The following is an 18,482-nucleotide window of genomic DNA, read 5'->3' as shown; positions in this document are numbered from 1 at the left end:
GGGTTCGAGTCCCTCAACACTGCCTGTTCAATGGAGGAGTCGTCCGCCGTTTTGCCAGGTCGTAGCATCAGAAGCCACTTTCATACTGGCCATCGATGGGATTTTACCTTTGTTGTTCTGCGTGTGAGGTACCAAGATAGTGAAGTTCGAGGTCAACTCACAAGGTCGCATCACAAGTTTCTTTCACGCTGGCAAATGAGGATGACTCCCACCCATTTTGATGTAACTGTATGTCAGGTACTGATACAGGATTGGTTGGTTGAGTTGACCAGCTCTAACTTTGGGCTTTGCATCGGAACCTCTTTTCACATTGGTTACTGAATCTGGGTAGTTCCTTGTTCGCTTTGCTGTGTCAAAGGTCCTGGAAAGGAACTGATCAAAGTCAACCTGCAAATCTTACAGCTTTATTGGAAGCATCAGAAACTGGCTACTGAAAAACCATTCCCCCCCATTTACTGGGCTGAGTGTAAGGTGGGATTGGGGTTGAAATTGACCACCAAATTTGTTGGGTTTCCTTTAACATTGACCGTCGAGACCAAGTTTTCTCTGCTTGCCTTGTCTTAAGATACCGATGTAGGATGGGTTGGTTGAAGTCGGTTCCCGAGGCAGCATCGAAACCTGGCCTTTGACGCCCTGTTCACGCTCCTGTGTGTGCGGTCCTGAATAGGGAAGGTCAAACTGTGTTGGGACATGGGGGGTGAAGTCGACATGTGACTCTTCCAGCCTCAGAGATCGCATCAGAAACTACGTTCAAAACGGCCATCGAAGCAGGGTTTTCCCTGTTCAACGTGTAAGGACCGAGGCGGAAAGTGGAGGTTGAAGTAAACCCCCGAATTTACAGGCCTCAGCGTTAGCATCAGAAGCTCCTTTCACACTCGACATCTGAGCTGCATTCTGGGTGTGAGGTACTAGGGTGAGGTGGGTTGGCTGAAGTCGAGCATCAGAGCTACAACAGGCAGCGTTATCACCAGCCACCTTCCGTGACTCACCAGTCACAGCCATTGGCGTTGAAGCCAATTGTCGCTGAATTAACTGAATGCATAAATCAGTAATGGCTCTATCAAAACTGTCTGATCAGACTGGGCAATGTCCTAAATATTTCCCCTGAAATTATGCTGAAGCTGGTCAAGCTAACGGTGGGTTCTAGTTATCGGTCGGGGGTCCACAACTTCACATCCTGTGTGGCGTCCGAGTTATTGGTCTGAGTTATTGTAGCCCGTGTGGCTAACTGTTTTGGCAGCCCAGCGGCACCGTTTGAGGGCTGCACGGTCATGAAACAAGCCTGCCCTGAAGACACCGAGTAGGCGCCTACTTTGGAGTAAACACTTTTTCAACACCGAGACAGTGACCCAGACATTAAAAGTGTAAAAAGTGCAGCGATCATCCCTGTTGTGGGAACTGCAAGGAACTCTTGTCGAGGGACTGACTTCGGACTGAGGATGTTGCAATTTCTTTTATAACCAACAGCCAGCTAACACTGTCTCACCTTTTATGTTTTTCAAAACATGTTCCCGCATCTTTGCTAACGTTGTGAACTGGTAATCTAAAATGTTTCACTTACTGTGCGTGTTGTTCAGATTCTTTTTTAGGATGGTAGTTCACTGGCACAAGGAAAAAAAATGTTCACTATTAATCATTCTCATATCAGAGAACATCATGCAAATTCTTTGAAATAAGGTCACGGATGGGGAATATTTTGCTTCTCCAAAATCTTTAGCCGTCATCATTAATGCTCACCGGTTCACATTCTTTCTTGTCACTGCTCTTCCTTTTCTGTGTTCCACCTTTTATAAGTCGCTAAGATCTCAAACCTGGTTGACTTTACTGCTCTCTGTGACTTTTTTTGGTTCCTTTTAAAAAAAAATAAAAAAATATATAAAAAATAAATACGTAGATGTTTCAGTCAACGAGAGGTTAAGATGAAAATGTCCACACGTTGTAGGCCGCAATGTCAGAAAAACGGAAGTTATCTAAACGTGCCAATCAAAGCACACATCAACATTAAAGCACAAAAATAGGGAGTAGTAATTCCTTCGGTGATTATTGAACTTTTTTTTAATACCATGTACTATCTCAAAAATACTTATCTCTTCAAGTACAACCCTAATGGCCAACGTTAAAACACAATTACACTCGATGCGCAATTGGAACCTTTACACTGTGTGTGAATAGAAAGAAAAAAACTGTACTTGGGCGGTGATTTTTTTGTGTACTTGCGGAGGGACCCTGCTGCAAAATGACTGATTTCGAGATTACCGATGCAAAAGAGGCCGTATCGATCCGGACCCTCGGCTCTTTTGTCCCCGTATCAACAGGGGGGCCTCGCAGCGGAACGCGCTTGCGGCTGTTTTTCTAGCCATCGACCGGCCGGAGGTGGCCACGGAGCCCGCGAGATAAGGAAGTGTCCGTGAATGACGAGAAGTCCTTTTGTTTGCAGGGTTCCTCACGATTCCCGGCAAGCGCCGGATCTGTAACTGCATTTCCTCTGTACGCCTGTGCGTTTACTGTCGGGGTTCTGGGGTCGGGTTCTGTGCCATCTGCGCAGTTGGTGAAATTTGCCAAGTAGAGACCACATATTCCTTGGGGATTATTTACTAATCTGTTTCCCCACACTGCTATTAACCTCGTCCATACTCAAACACTTTACATACTCGAAAACCACCTTTTAAACTCTTAAACATACAGTACTGCACGGTACTACTGTACAACTTTATACACCTTATTCCTTGTAATATGTGTCAATGTATTTTTCTTTTGTTCTATTTAATAGTTTTAATGTTTTAGGATGATGAGTGTTTATTTTACCACCCCCCCCCAAAAAAAAAAAAAATTACAGCATACACTCAAAATTCTCCAATGTGGCAAATTATAAAAGAATATGACCAAAAAATAATGTACTGCATCGGCAATAGATGGACCACGTTACAGCCAGGGAACACTATCTGATTTGACCTGGGCGGCACAGGAGACAACTGGCCCCACAGTTTAGAGGTTGTGGGTTCAATTCCAGGCTATGTCCTTCCTGTGTGGAGTTTACATTTTCTCCCTGTGCCTTTGTGGGTGTTTTGCGGGTTCTCGAGTTTCCCTCGCACATTGCCGTGGGTGGTATGTTAACTGGAGTCTAAATCCTCTCATTGGTGTCAACGTGAGTATGACTGGGTGTGGCTGTTCGACCAGTTCAAGGGTCCACCTCCTGCCTATGGTCAGACGGATTAGGCGCTAGCACACTTGTAACCCTAGTGAGGATAAGCGATTATGACACTGGATGGAGAGATCATTTTGTATGTTTTTGCATTTCATTGTTGTACCACTCCAAATTCATTTTGTATATTGTTGACGGATTTACCGTTATTGGCAGAACTCGAATTTTGCTTTGGTCCCCATAAAGGCTACAGCTGTTGCTGACAAACTTCAGGACTCAATGGACTTTGGAGTACAGTCTAATACTTCCCCCTGGTGGAGAAAGCAGCAATGCACAACTCCAAACAAATTTAAAGAGTTTTTCCCAATCAACTTTTTACGAGGGATGCTTCAGGTTCTATTCGTAATTGCAGGGAGACTTTTTACTAGATTTGACTGCGTAGAAAGCCAACACTAATACCACAAGATAGATTTTGTGAATAGAAAAAGTGACAGGATGGTCGCGGGGGGGGGGGGGGGGGGGATTAAAATATGAAGATCGAGGCCACTGCAGCATCATCATTTTTTCTCTCTTTCCCGAGTGGGCTTTTCTCATCTTAACCGTGAAGATGATGCCTGGTACGTCCTTTGCTCAGTAACAGAAATTTGGCGCAGTGGTATTTTTAATGAGCCAAAAGTGTCCAAACTGAGAGAGAGAGAGAGAGAGAGAGAGAGAGAGAGAGGGAAGAGAGAGACAGACAGAGAGGGGGGGGGTCTGATAGAGACAGAGAGAGCAAGTGAGAGAAAGAGAGACAGACAGACAGACAGAAAGAGAGAGCGGGGGAGTGAGCGAGAGACAGAAACAGACAGTGAGAGGGGGAGAGGGACTGAGAGACAGAGAGCGAGCGAGAGAGAGGGACAGAGAAAGAGAGGGAGAGAGACGGAAAGAGAGGGTGGGACAGAGAGAGCGAGAAAGAGAGCGAGGGAGAGAGAGAGGGACAGAGAGAGAAAGAGAGAGGGGGACTGAGAGAGCGAGAGGGAAAGAGAGACAGAAATAGAGAGAGGGGGACTGAGAGAGAGAGAGAGAGAACCAAATGACAGTTCATCCATCTGCTTATCCTCACGAGGGTTCCATGAGGCAGGGTACACCTTGAACTGGTTTGCCAGCCAATCGCAGCCAATGACAATTTATATTACTAAATTATTGCTTTACTAAACACTTTATTACAACTCTCTCGCGAGTATTTTTTCTTCCTGAAAATGTTGAAATGGGCCATTCTGCCCCCGGAAATTTGTATTCATACCAAAGTGTCACAAACAAGACAATAATGCAAATAAACACTTTTAATAAGACATTACTTACGTCAGTAGGCACCAATTTATTGGACATTTCTAAAAGTATTACTCAAAACCTTAAAACAGGTCAATTTGTTCCACAAATTTTGAATCATCCAAGAGTGTCAAAATGAGGGGAGGGAGACGGAAGTTGCCAGCTCTGCAGGAAGGTTATCAAGGACATGCCGCATTCTCAAAAATGTCATCGCTTATGAGCACGCAACTCAAATCAACGAACAAGTTGGAAAAAATAACAAAACACAAAACAAAAACAAAGGTCCAGCGGTCTCTGCAATCTGCTGACATTTAAATAGCTGCGACCCGGCGTCACTTTGACACCGTCACGTGTCAAACGACGAGACAACAATGTCGGGATTACGGTAAGAACGCTTACGTCGGGCAAATCCGTTTCAATCAAACCTGCGGCGGTTCGAACGTGCACGTGAACCCCCCCCCCCACCCCCCACCCCGGTTGCCAAAACTGACAAAAGCGCATCCCTACCACCAAAATGCGCAGACAGAGGCCTCATTGATCCCCCACGGCGTGCACGCGCATGTTAGCATGTGCTTTAAATACAAAACCACCGTCGTCCTCCTCCTCCTTATAATCTGGTTCTTTTTTTAATCTAGCAGCCAAGTGGCTTTTAACCCCCCCCCCCACCCCACCCCCCTCGGACAACATTCTCTCTGAAGAGGTGTGAGTGGAAGAAGAAAAAGAAGAAGAAGAAGAAGAAAAAAGAGAAAGTCTCATTTTACAATGGGGAAAGCACCTTATCAGTTGGCTAGCTTGGCTAACATTGCTGGCTAACTTTCAAAGCCACGTCTCTCGCGTTACACATCGCTGATGTGGCCGCTGTGATATGTTTACATTTTAATGCACTTCTAGGTGTCTCTGTTTTTGTCTTTGCCTCTTCTTACATTTATCCAATTTCTCAAAGGCTCGCGCTAACTATTAGCAAAGCGGACGCCACGATACGTTTAGATTTTACCACCTGTGGCCACAAAAATTCCACGTGTTAGTTCGTTTTTCAGGTGGCTCAATACCGGTTTTAGCCGACTAACTTTCAAAGCTGCATTTCTCATCCTAAACAGCACTGATACGTGTACATGCATAAATTTAGAGGCTACAGCTAGCAAAACTACACTTCCATGCAAGTCACTTTTTGCTCAGACTTTATCAATTTCATTTGGCTAATGTTCAGTTTTGTTAGCTGCATCCATTTGTAGTATCTTAAAAGTGCATCATTATGTTTTTAAAGACAAGAACCACTGCTTTGAAAGTTGGCTGGCTAAAACGTCAAAAATGCTGCTCACTAAAACTGATTAGCATACAAGTGTAGTTCTACGAGCTGTAGCTACTTAAATGGAAATGTCCTGCCACTTTTGTGATATTTAAGTCAAGAAACACGGCTTTGAAGGTTTGATTTTTAAATGTAGAAAGTCGTGCCTGTCCCATAGACACACAAGCATAGAAGTGTCATTTTTTAGCCGTAGCCACTAACACGGAGATGCTGCATATCGTGGTTGCGGCTAGCAGCTCTGGTAAAATTGTATGTAAAACGTGGACCGTATCATACACAAGATTTAGTGATCAGCTGACTCATTTCGCTAATTTACACTCATATTACAGCCACATCGATGATGGATGTGTTAATATTATACATAGTTGTTTTTCCTACATATATATATATCCAATATATATTAATCGTCAAACAACAAATTCCAATTATAATAGTCTGGATTTTACTTGATACCTGATTAAACTTCAATAAAATAACCATTCCGTATTTATACATACGGACAAATTTATCAATATATGAATACAGTCACTAGGTGCTTTGTGAGAAGCATTTCCAACAAAAATAATTTGCAAATCTTTTATAGTGGAACACTTTATGCAATGTCTTTTATTCCCGACAGGCCACCGTACCTCGGGAGCTGAACCTCCTGTCGCGAACTGGCCTAGGGTCACAAGACCTCGTTTGGTTTACAAATAAACACACTAGAGTACCTCTAACAGGATTAAAAATATGTTCAATTTGGGGAACTGTCTCTTTAACTTTTTTTTTTTTTTTTAAACTGTGCCGACTGCATTTGGAGGTCATTTTGGATAACAACATTTGAGACGCAACAAGGTTGACATTGAAAAGGACTGTAGGAGTATTATGTTGGATTTGGTTCTTGACTCACTGTATTGAGTAATACTCTGTGTTCTAACGTTGGAATTTGAGGAATTCACAGCCTCTCACGCAGCGACAGAGGCTCCACTGTCGAGCCATTAACAATGGGCGCAATTTGTTTAATGGCCGTGTGCATTTTAAGTGTCGAGGCTGCACACGCAGGCTTGTAACGTCATGGCATGTTATCTCGGGTGGCATATGTCTAGTTGACAAGCTACCATTTTCTTGTCATACAGCCCGGAAGGATGACCAGCAGTCGCAGAAGGTCCAGATAAAAAGACTTATTTTCACAAAAAGTTCAGCTGTCTTAGTGGCTAACTAGCAAGCAGCTAGCTCGAGCTGTGCAAAGGTACTAAACTACAAATCCACTCAGAACTCCTCATTTTCATACAGATCAAAAACAATGCTAAGCGAAGTAACCCAGTGATGCATTAAACATGGTGTAACCGATCAAACACCGTTGATTACTGGTGACACAAGGGAAGGCCAAACAGCTTCCGGCTAGCTCGAGAAGCTAACTGAGCAGCCTCCGTCACCTCTTGGGCGCTTCTGTTTGTCAAACCTCACAAAAAGAAGACTAAACTTTGTTTAACAGCTAAAACGGTCTTGCTCACGTGTAACAATATGGCACCTGGCAGCTACCTCGAGTTATCTGTCCTTGTCAAACTATACAAAAGGATGGAAACTGCGCAAAGAAAATCAAGAGTACAGTCCTTTATTCACAATGTGTTTTCTCTCAGCTAGCGAGCAGCCAACCAGCGAGCAGCTTGCTTAAGCTAAAGTAACAATGCAGTCTCCATCGTTACTCATTAAATATTACAAACAGGTCCAAAATCAAAGTCATAGGTTCACAAAATTTTAGGTAAAAACCGAGGTAGACACCTACCAAAAGTAAAACCATTAATGCCAGTTACCAGCAATGGGCTTTACTGTAAATACATGCTAAATAGCTGGTGGCTAAAGAGAGAAACATGTATCTGTCAGTATCGCAACTCGAGACAGTGAACATTGGTCCAAATCAGTCTCTTTGTTCATAAATGTTTTGGCTCAGCTCGTCTGCTGCTAATTAGCTCGTGGGGAGCTCAAGCTAGGATAACATAGCAGTCTAAATCCCAACGCAGAGCACTTTTTATTCAAAACGGACACCTATCAAAAAACATCCAAATAGAGTTTTTTGTTTACAAAATGTTGGTTTTGTACTGACTTCTGGCCAGAAACCTTACATAATTAAACGGTCTCTAGTAACGCGATAAACAGATAAAACGTGCTAGCTACCTGGTGGCTTGTGCAACATCTTCATTTGTCAAAGCGCAACCAAATGGACAGGCGCCATGTATTTGTAGTTCAAATTAAACATTAGCACATAACTCCTCTCCCAACACGGCCGGCAACAGAAGTTCCCACACATATGGAGGAAGCATAAAAGTTCAAGAATGTCTTCTTGTCGTCATTCACGACGGGACGGTCGACTCACAGAAAGAGGAACAAGCAGCTGCTTCAACAAAGACACTCAATGCATTTCGCTTAAAAATAGCATCCCCGTCACATGACAGGAAGTGAGGTACGTTTGGAGGGAAAAGGGGGAACCTCAGGGAGCAGAGTTGATGTTCCTGTCTTTCCTGTTTTCTGTTTGGGACCCGACCCGACCTCGGTCCTTCCTGGCCAATCCTGGAAACGAGCATCAAAGTTGGACTCTATGCTTTTGCACTTCATAGATGACCCGAGTGAAACGGCTCTGCAATTTAATTTCGGTCACGTCTGGGATAATTTCTCGGAGGATCCGAAACAGCAGACGTCCTCTTAAATTTTCAGCACATGTCTTTGAGAGCTTGTCGTGCAAAATTATGATTATTAAAGAAATGTTCCCGAGAAAATATCATACTGTAAGACATCACAGTTGTCACTTCCTGCTCAGTTTCTAGGCAAATCTCTAGCCAAATGTATCTGATTCCACATAGTTGGTCTCGAAATTCTTTTTATTTCTGAGTAAAAAAAAAAAATAATCTCTTTGTTCACCTGTCAGTCGTGTATTCTGATAAGCAGGAACCAGAATGAACGGTATCCACCTGTTGGTACTTAATGAACAGAATAACAGCATCGTGTGCTCAATTAGACGGGCCCACATTTCGCACTAAGTCCGTGTTTACAAAAATTGAGATGAGATAGTAGATAGCTTTTAAGATATACCGTCTGGTGCTGTCCCGTGAGATTTTCTCATGACTTGATAAAAATCTGACAAACACAATCTTAAAATACTTACACTTTTCAATACAACATAAAAATTGCATGTCTAGGTCCTCAAAAAAGTCGATTTATTGGATTGCTCTTGACATAATTTCCCTTCCCAGACTGCCAACAAGCGGCTAAAAACGTCTCTGAGGGGGACAAAAGTCTTCATTATCATCTGGACTGTTGTCGTTTTGAAGCCCAATAGCAAATATTATAATAATAGCATTATTGTAGGATGCCGGAACATCCGAAAGTAATCGACTACAAATCAAAGCGAGGGAGAAGCTAATTAGCAACACGCGCTACTCAATCCGCGTCCCCCTCCAAGAGGCTCAGTGCTTTTGCACGCGGCTGCACGACGCGCAATAATCGCCACCTTTCGATAAGGCGACGCCGCCGCCAAATACCGCTGTCACATGCCCTCACTTGTCTCCAGATTTACGAGCGGCTAATTACGTAGCCGCTTGTCGAAAAAACCTGGAAGAGAGAAGAGCGAGGGAAACGAGGGTCGGACCTCCTCGGTGAGAAAAAAAAAAAAAAAAAAAAAAACACAGTGAGGTGTTTGTGAGCTGGGTGAGGGGAAACCGAGAGAGACGCTATGTCACCTTCAGCCAAACACACTGTGAAATACTACCACTTTTTTCAAAGTACTCGGGACTACGCATTCAGCGCAAACCCCTGCGACGAGCGGTAGCGGAGGGACAGGAAGTTGCCGAGTTCTCCACAATGAAGTTTCGATCAAGACTGTCGGAGGTTTCAAGGAATTAGGCTAGCGTAAAAAAATAAATAAATAAATAAATGAATAAATAAAATCACAGGAAAATCTTCCCGGAAAGAGGCAAAAGATTCAATAAGAATTTCCAACTTTCACTTAGTCGGCAGGTTTTCGTCAAGGAAATATGGAAGCGTGCGAAGATCACAGAAAGAGGTGATCCCCGGGGAATGTAACACCCTTGTTCTTGACAGCTGTCATTTACCGAGTTGTGAACAAGTACTAGTAGCCAACTCGGCAACTGTTCAAAAACTTTTTGATGAAGACCGTAGGGACCTGTTCCTGAATAAGTCATCAGATACAAATGATAGCAACAATAATCGTAGAATCAGTGCAAGTTTACAAAAAAAAAAAAAAAAAAAAACACAAGTCAACCTGTCAACCGATCTTATGACGTAATAAAACGGAGAACCTGCTCGTCGCTGTCGCGCTGTTGGGAATTTTCGGAATGTGCAAACGTGCAAAGACTGTGGACGACGCATTTGGGACGTGAAGGAAGAGAGCTCGTGCGCCTACGTCATCAGGTCACGTGACTTTGGTTTACCTCGCCGCATTGCCGGTCGAGCTCAGCGTTGCTCAATGCAAAGTCGGTTGGAGACGACACGAAAATACGTCTTAAAGCACGACGCCCAGAGTCTTTTCTGATACCGTTGGAAATTTAGGAGGTGAAAATAAACGAAGAAACGTGGAAAAATGAGATAAACCCGGCATAGAGGACCGAATGGCGAAGTCGATGTTTTCTCCGATAAGGAATTGGACCGTTAATATGCTTCCGCTCGTCTTGGACAACTGGATCTACACAGTGAGTGCAATAGGGCAGTTGTTTTTGACAGAAAGGGACCTGGGTAGTACGGTATGTCAAGGGATAAACTTCACTTTGTCTCCGATACTGGACCACAAGACGGAAAATTGTCCAGGTTGGCGTTAGTCCCTCCTCAATCACGGATCGGTACTTTAACCACAAAAAGTAGATGCGTGAAACCTCAGTGCGACAGCGGCAAATGTTTCCGGCACAGGGAGCTCTGGAAAGTACTATCTCTGACATGATATGATCCCGGGTCGACTTCAGCAACCTCCTGGATTGGTACCTTACACACGGCTGCAGTGAGCTGCGAAAGAGATCGTTACTGTCAAATTTCAGCGCGATAGGACAAGTGCAAAGGGATCCCGGTAGCAAGTCTTGGGTTTTAAAGTACACGTTTGATACTACGTCAGAATACGGCGGATACCCTGGGTCAACCTCAGCCCCCTTACAATCCTGCATCGATACCTTCCACACAGGTACAGTGAGCTGGGAAAACGCCATCTTCAATGCTCAGTGTGAAAGTCATCAACCTCCACATGATCACTTCCCTTTGCCCTTTTTGAGTACCACCACCTTCCCCAAAAATCAGTCCATAATTCCCGCTGGATACCACCCCTCCGACCCCTTTCTTCCACCCCCCGATGGTAATCCCTCTTCTCTGCCTTACTTCCTTCCCCGCAGCTGCTGGTGCTCTAATAATAGGACAACAATGCCCCCCCGACACACATTCGCAGACACTACTACTACTACTACTTTGGCTGCGTGGAAAACTTCACATCACGGAATATGAAAACTAACTTCCAGTCTACAGTTTACTCAAGACTTCTCGCTGTGTGTGTGTGTGTGTGTGTATGTAGTATGTAAACACAGCTCAGGAGTGAGGGGGTGGGGGGGTGGGGTAAAAATGACGGTGCGAACCCCTCGGGGAGGCTTTTCCTTACCTCAGAATCTCATCCCGAGAAAGAAATCCCAACCAAAGCAACAAGTCGGAGCTCCGGGTTTCAGTTTTTTGCTTCCTTTTCCCCCTCATGCAGGCTCGTAGCAGAGAGCCAACCGAGCAACCAAACTCCTCTGCTATGTGAGAGTGTGTGAAAGAAAGAAAGAAAGAGAGAGAGAGAGAGAGAGAGAGAGAGAGAGAGAGAGAGAGTGTGAGTGCATGTGTGTCCTGACTGAGGACTCCTGCAGGGCTCAACCTCCCTGCCCCCCTCTACCATTCATCCACCTCTTCCTCCCACACACTTTCTCACAAAGCGGGACCGTCCCGTTCTTTTCTTGTCGTCCTTGCTGATTTCAGTTGGGAAGTAAAACCGTTCAGCCCCCCCCCCCCCCACCAACCCTCATTGTTGAAAGAAGGTAGAGGGGAACGTTGCGTCGTTCCTCCGGGTTAAGAGAGCAAGAGGTGGGAGGAGGAGGTGGAGTCGCGAGCCGAATTCCGACGTCGCCTGCCCGGCCAATGGGAGGCTTTGTTGCGGCCTGAGCGAAAAACCGCGGGGCCAGGCTCGGGCCTCACCAGAAACACTCCGGATCTTTGGCACTCAAACCCCCCGTCCCGGCTTTTTGATAAGATCGTACGATCACGGCAAATCGATCCAAAATGGAATATCATGTACAAAATGTGCAAAAAATGCTTTTTTTTTTGTGCCCATCAAGATAGTTTTTCTTATCGGGCAATTTTTGTGTAAGCGTTTTTACCCCCGTAAGACACTTAACGTGGTATTATTGATTACTGATTATGAGTAATCTTAGCTTGAAACCAATAACAAATACCATAAATCTATTTATTTTTTTAAAGAAATGTTGGCAAGTCAGATTTTCCTTTTCTACTGGCAGACAATTTTCTCGAGATTTTCAGAAGATGGATGGTTGAGCCCCTCAGAGTTCGTGACCTTTTTTTCCCTTGCTTTTAAGCCCAGTTTTTGTGGTGATGAGATAGATAGATAGATAGATAGATAGATAGATAGATAGATAGATAGATAGATAGATAGATAGATAGATAGATAGATAGATAGATAGATAGATAGATAGATAGATAGATAGTAGATAGATAGATAGATAGATAGATAGATAGATAGATAGATATTAGATAGATAGATAGATAGATAGATAGATAAATTTCATATATACATATATAAAGTATATTTCTTTGCACAATTCATATACTGTATGTATATATATATATATTGCGCAAAAGCCGCAGCGACTCTGTGAAAATGAGCGGCACATATGGCAATAGTTTCATTCATAAGGTGTTCTAAGTCCGTTTTCAATTGATTTGTTTGTTAAGAGAAAAGGTGCATTGTGTCAATGGACTTCAACAACTTGAAACCCTTTTGCAGAAAACCAAGAAAGTTTTTTTTAAATGTGTCGAAGATGGTGAGTATAATAGAATTTTGCTTCCCCCCCCCAAAAAGACATTGAACCGTCACACCTTTTGGAAGAATGGACACCAACGCGTTTCTGTTTCGATCATTTGTCAAGCCGGGCATTTGTTCACGGGAAGTGACAGCAGAAATAGCAACCCCCCCCCCCCCCCCCCACCCCACCACTCTCAGACCTTCTCAGCAGGCCCCCGCCCACTTCACTTCACATGACACTTCATCCCACCATTCAGTCGCATCACAAAAAAGCCTGGAGGCCGTCCGTCCGTCCGTCTGTCTGTCTGTCTGTCTGTCTCAACATGGCGCACAATTACAAACAATGCTACACTATAGCTGTTCCCTTTTCGGACGTGTTGACCAAAGTCCTTAATGAAAATTGGATTCGATGATGGTCATCGTCGTCGTCGACAAGGAGACATCCATCCGTCAATCCGTCAATATTCTGAGCTGCTTATCCTCACAAGGGCCGCGGGAGTCCTGGAGTCGATCCCGGCTACCCTCCGGCAGGAGGCGGTGCATACCCTGAACTGGCTCCCAGCGAATCACAAGGCAGATGGAAACAACCAATCACACCCAAATTCAAACCTAGGGGCAATTTTGAGTCCTTTGGGATGTGGGAGGAAACCAAAATGCCCGGAGAAAACCCGCGCGGGGACCGGTAGGACATGCAAACTCCGTAGGATTTGCACCCTGGTCCTCAGAACTGCGAGGCCGACACTCTAACCAATTGGTCCACCGTGCCGCCTTATTATAGTTTATTAGAGGTTAAAATTTATGGAGTAATGTATCAAATATTCTCAATTAAGATAATTGTTACGATTATCAAGATTATCGCCAAAATCATCAAGGAGAGACAACAAAGTGAAATATATAATTTGTATATATAACTATATTGCTTATTAAAAATGTTTAGCATATTTATTATTATGACTCATAGTAATTCTACGAGTAGTAGTCATAGAACTACTCCACTACTACTGTATTCGCGGTAGAAGTACTACTCTTACTCTGGATAATAATCATACAGTAAATAATAAGAGTACACAAATTTTAATTAATAAACTTAATTTTTAATTAATAAGTTTAAACAATTTTTCTATGAATTCAGGCTGTTATTATTATGGTTACGCTTTTGCTTATTTATTACGATTATAATTATTCACGTGCAGGATGACAGAATTTGGTCTGCCACACAAGTAATGCGAAAAAAATAGCCACAGGAAAATTCTACGACATTTTTCCTATTGGAAAATACAAATATGAAAACATGAAATGAGTAAATCTCGTTCAACAACTCCAAAGGGGTAAAAAGTGCACATTTGCAGGGGCACCAAAAGGCCGCCGCACGTACTGCACGTTGTGGTATGCGGCCTATAGAATTAGGAAGAGCCGGCGTTGGCGAGCACCCCTCCTCGTCTTCAACCTCCCCGCCCGGTCCCAAATCCAGCACCGACTTTGTCACAGCTGAGAAGGTCCGTGTGAAAAGGTCACGAACCCTAACGGCGTTCATTGCCGTCCAACGTGAGACTGAACAGCCAGACGCAACCCCGCTGACCTCGTCAGTCCGACTTATTCTTTTTCGCTCATCATATGCATACAAAAATGATGCCGTGCGTGTTATATTTGAGTCACATCACGTATGTTGACCGATTTATTTGCGTACAAGAATAGCACAAACGTCAAGTTAGGTTAAGTGTGTTGATTATGGTTAATGTAAGCTTAGGTAAAGGTGAGTTCACGTTTCAAAAATTGACAACAATAAAAATAAACATAACCTAAAATCTCATTTTCCGAGAATGTGACTTCGATGGTCTCAACTTTGTGCCTGCTTTCACATTATGCTGATATATTCCCCCCCCCCCCCCCACCCCCCCCCCACTCCCCAGGCCCAAGCGTACTTTGTTCAGCCCGCCGTCGACGCATTGACGAGATTTGCCGGTCGTGAAACGCGTACACGTGACGGGAACCCATGCGAAAACGTGACCTTAACCTGCAGAGGCCGCGGTACGACACGCTCTGCAAAGCAGCGGCGGCCCTCAGTCTCCCCTTGGATGGAAAAACGGTGTCATAATACCTACAAGTTAAGCTAGCGTTAGTAACTACAACAAAAAAGAACAGCAACAGGCTAAGCTAACGTGTTTTACACGACAGAAAGGACACTTAGGGTGGCGAGTAAATGGACTGCTGCGGTAAAATGGAGACTACGGAGCACAGTCTGTAAATGTCCGGCAGTAGGCTTAGCAACGAGCTATGCTAACGGACGCAAAAGTGGTTTATATACAACAAAAAGGAGACTAAGGTTGGTACTAAGACAGAAACGTGGAGACTGCGGAGTAACAATATATCACAATACATTGCAAAGGAACAGCAACAGGCTAAGCTAATGTGTTTTACACGACAGAAAGGACACTTAAGGTTGCAAGTAAATGGACTGCTGCGGTAAAATGGAGACTGTGGAGCACAATTTGTAAATCTCCAGCACTGGTCTTAGCAACGAGCTACGTTAACGGACGCAAAAGTGGTTGATATAACAACAGAAAGGAGACTAAGGTTGGTACTAAGACAGAAACGTGGAGACTGCGGAGTAACAATATATCACAATACATTGCAAAGGAACAGCAACAGGCTAAGCTAATGTGTTTTACACGACAGAAAGGACACTTAAGGTTGCAAGTAAATGGACTGCTGCAGTAAAATGGAGACTGTGGAGCACAATTTGTAAATCTCCAGCACTGGTCTTAGCAACGAGCTACGTTAACGGACGCAAAAGTGGTTGATATAACAACAGAAAGGAGACTAAGGTTGGACTGCGACAGTAAAGTGGAGACTGTGGAGTACAATCAAGTAAAATGGGCCTGTGCAACAGAGCGGAGACTGCGGAGTACGACGCAACAGTGCAAAAGCTGAGCTAACATTAGCTTTAGCCACCAGCCGTGGTTAAGTTACATGACAGAAAGGACCTCAAGGGCAGCAAAGTGGATGTTATTCTTTCATTTTTTGTGTTTTTTGGCTTTTTTTTTTTTTTTTTTTTTTTCAAAGTTGCCGGCAAAGATTCCGGCCTCACGGGGTTCACGATTCCCGGGTTTTCTCTGGGCTATATTTAACCCCGCGGCCTGCCGCAAAAAATAGTCTTCCCCTCTCTTCGAAACGAGATTACAGTGGAATAAAAATACACACGCGCAAAAAAAAAAACCCAAAAACTGCAGGCTCCAAAAACTAAAATATACACGCCTTCTTTCGCGCGGCGCTAAAGTCGGGCGAGATGGTTAGCACATGACAAAACAAGCAAAGCTACGCTCGCATAAAAAAGAAACACGCATTCTTCCTTGGCGAAAACACACACAGAAAAAAAAAAAAAAAATGCCGCCGGTGCTTTAAAACCACAAGACCAGAGCTTACATCTGGAGGAAATCTGGCACATTCTGAAGCCGTGTGGAAAGTGGAACCAAAGGTGTTCTTTTTGTCCCACACCCACTGGGGTCCCCAATTTACAAAAAAAAGTCATATAATTTTTTCAAAAGTGCACGTAAGGGGGCAGGTGAACCAATAAGATAAACACGCAAAGCCATCTTTGTTTTATACTGTATATTTTTTCAGAACTTTGAAGTTTCACAACACACGACACTTGGGGTACTCGGACTTTGGAGTATCCGCAGTACTCCTTTTGCGTTACACCTTACCCGAAAGGAATTTGGATGTAAACCTGCTCAATAGAAACGAAAACAGTCGGCCCGGTTTTGCAAAAGACCTTTGACGCAAATGATAAAAATCCACTTTTCACAAACGATCAGCTTCGAGAGAGTCGAGGGAGCGTCGGAGGAGGACGTGCGAGCGTCAGGCCGGCCCGACCAAATCTCGGGCATTTTTTTTGTCCAATCTCCTCCTCTCGCACCTCGGTTTTCCCCCTGGTGCCTCCGGCGAAACACACCCGAAAATGTGCTTCACGCGGCCTAACGATTATTTACATTTCAGTCCGAGCTGCCGACATTTTCTCTGAACTTTAATGCTGGCGTGCCGTCGGGCGCAACTTTGAGGAACACTCCTCACATGATCCCCCAGTTCCAATTCCAAAAACAAAACCGCTGAGCGCACGAGCGCGGCGTCCAAATGGAGACGGGAGTCCGTGAAAAGGCGGAGCGATGCCGGCGGAGTTATGCGGCGTCGCCGTGGCTTCCGAGACGTACGCTAAGTGCGGGAGAATGTCCGGCATCGGCAGAACTCTCGCCGGCAGCAGTTCGGAAAAAGAAAAATGGAAAGATGGAGTCATCTAAGTCGACTCCATGCACCTGAACCTCTTTCAAGTTAAGACAAAATCATTTTGTGGTTTTGTGTCCGTCAGGTCTTGGGGTGGCGTTCACCAAAGTAGGGTAAGGTTGGGTTAGGACTGACTTAGCACTAAGATTAGGGTTAGGATAGCATTGTTTATGTTTCGTGGCTAGAGGTTGGGTAGTCTTACGTGTTATGTGTTTTAATAGGATTAAAAATTGGAGTTAAGGTAAAATAGGTATGGGTTTAGGTCAGGAAAGTGATAGGGTTTAGGGTTAGGACAAATTTAGTGGTTAGGGGTAAGGATGGGCTAGGGTTAGGGTGTCAGGGTATTAGGGTTAGGTCAAGGTTAGGTCGTAAAACGCAATGTTATCAAAGATGTCCGCATGGGCGAGGGTTAGGGTCTGAGGGTATTAGGGTTAGGTCAAGGCTAGTTCTTAAAATGCGATGTTATCAAAGATGTCTGCATGGTCTAGGGTTAGGGTCTGAGGGTATTAGGGTTAGGTCAAGGTTAGTTCGTAAAACGCAATGTTATCAAAGATGTCCGCATGGGCGAGGGTTAGGGTCTGAGGGTATTAGGGTTAGGTCAAGGCTAGTCCTTAAAATGGGATGTTATCAAAGATGTCTGCATGGTCTAGGGTTAGGGTCTGAGGGTATTAGGGTTAGGTCAAGGTTAGTCCTTGTAAACGCAATGTTCAAGATCTCTGCATGGGCTAGGGTTAGGGTCGGAGGGTATTAGGGTAAGGGTTTCAGGGTATTCGGGTTAGGTCAAGGTTTGTCCTTGTAAACGCAATGTGATCTAAGACGTCCTCCCGCGTTGGTTGCTTCGCTACGTGGCTAACAAGAGCAGGCGACAATTACCACGCGGTCGTCTCGGTCTTCGCATTCGAGTCTACCGGCGATCTTTTTTCACTGAATGTGTCAATTTTAGGAGACGGATTAAAGAATTCCCATCAGCCGCGAGGACAAAAACAACATCTTTCGGGTCTAGTTCGAGCCAATTTTTTATTGCATTCCCCCAACCCTTTTCTTCATGATCTGGTTGAGCCTCATACGTTCCGACTGGCAGCGAGAAGCGAAGAAGAAGAAGATGAAGGGGGAAAGAGAAAATACTACACTGTCGCCTTGATCCCGGCGGGATTTATTTGTGTACCCAACTCTTTTCTCTCCCTTCGACTTAACCCCCCCGCCGCCGCCTCGCTCTCCCCCCTTTCTCCCTTTCTCACTGTCGCCCGCACACAAACACCCACAGGCTGCGAGGCGACACGCTGCATGCAAATCAGGATTGGCAGAAGTGTGGCTTTATCGCGCCCACCACAGCCCTCCTGCGCTGCGCACTCGAAAGTAAGCCCACGTGGACTGTATGGCATAAAACTGGAATGTATTCAACTTAAAGA

The 18,482-nt window shown here is 44.5% G+C and overlaps 1 protein-coding gene across 6 annotated transcripts in view; it reads right to left on the bottom strand.

Moving 5' to 3' along the window:
* The window catches only part of LOC133491243 (disabled homolog 2-interacting protein-like), a 92,603-nt gene that overhangs the window by 59,472 nt on the left and 14,649 nt on the right, over positions 1 to 18,482 (bottom strand). Inside the window, exons 1-2 of one of the 6 annotated variants that reach the window (XM_061802231.1) lie at positions 1,738 to 1,839; positions 1,562 to 1,601 (exon numbers count right to left, since the gene is read on the bottom strand). The exons of 4 other annotated variants lie outside the window; for them this stretch is intronic. The gene's annotated coding sequence lies outside the window, so the exon portion shown is untranslated. Of the gene's footprint in view, positions 1 to 1,561; positions 1,602 to 1,737; positions 1,840 to 11,382; positions 11,538 to 18,482 lie in introns of those variants that run through there. One more of the 6 variants, XM_061802230.1, reaches the window with a different exon arrangement.

Source organism: Syngnathoides biaculeatus, chromosome 17, assembly GCF_019802595.1.
Source record: "Syngnathoides biaculeatus isolate LvHL_M chromosome 17, ASM1980259v1, whole genome shotgun sequence".
Classification (NCBI taxonomy): Eukaryota; Metazoa; Chordata; class Actinopteri; order Syngnathiformes; family Syngnathidae; genus Syngnathoides; species Syngnathoides biaculeatus.
Note: the sequence above shows the minus strand (reverse complement) of the source record. Positions and strands in the feature narration are given on the sequence as shown.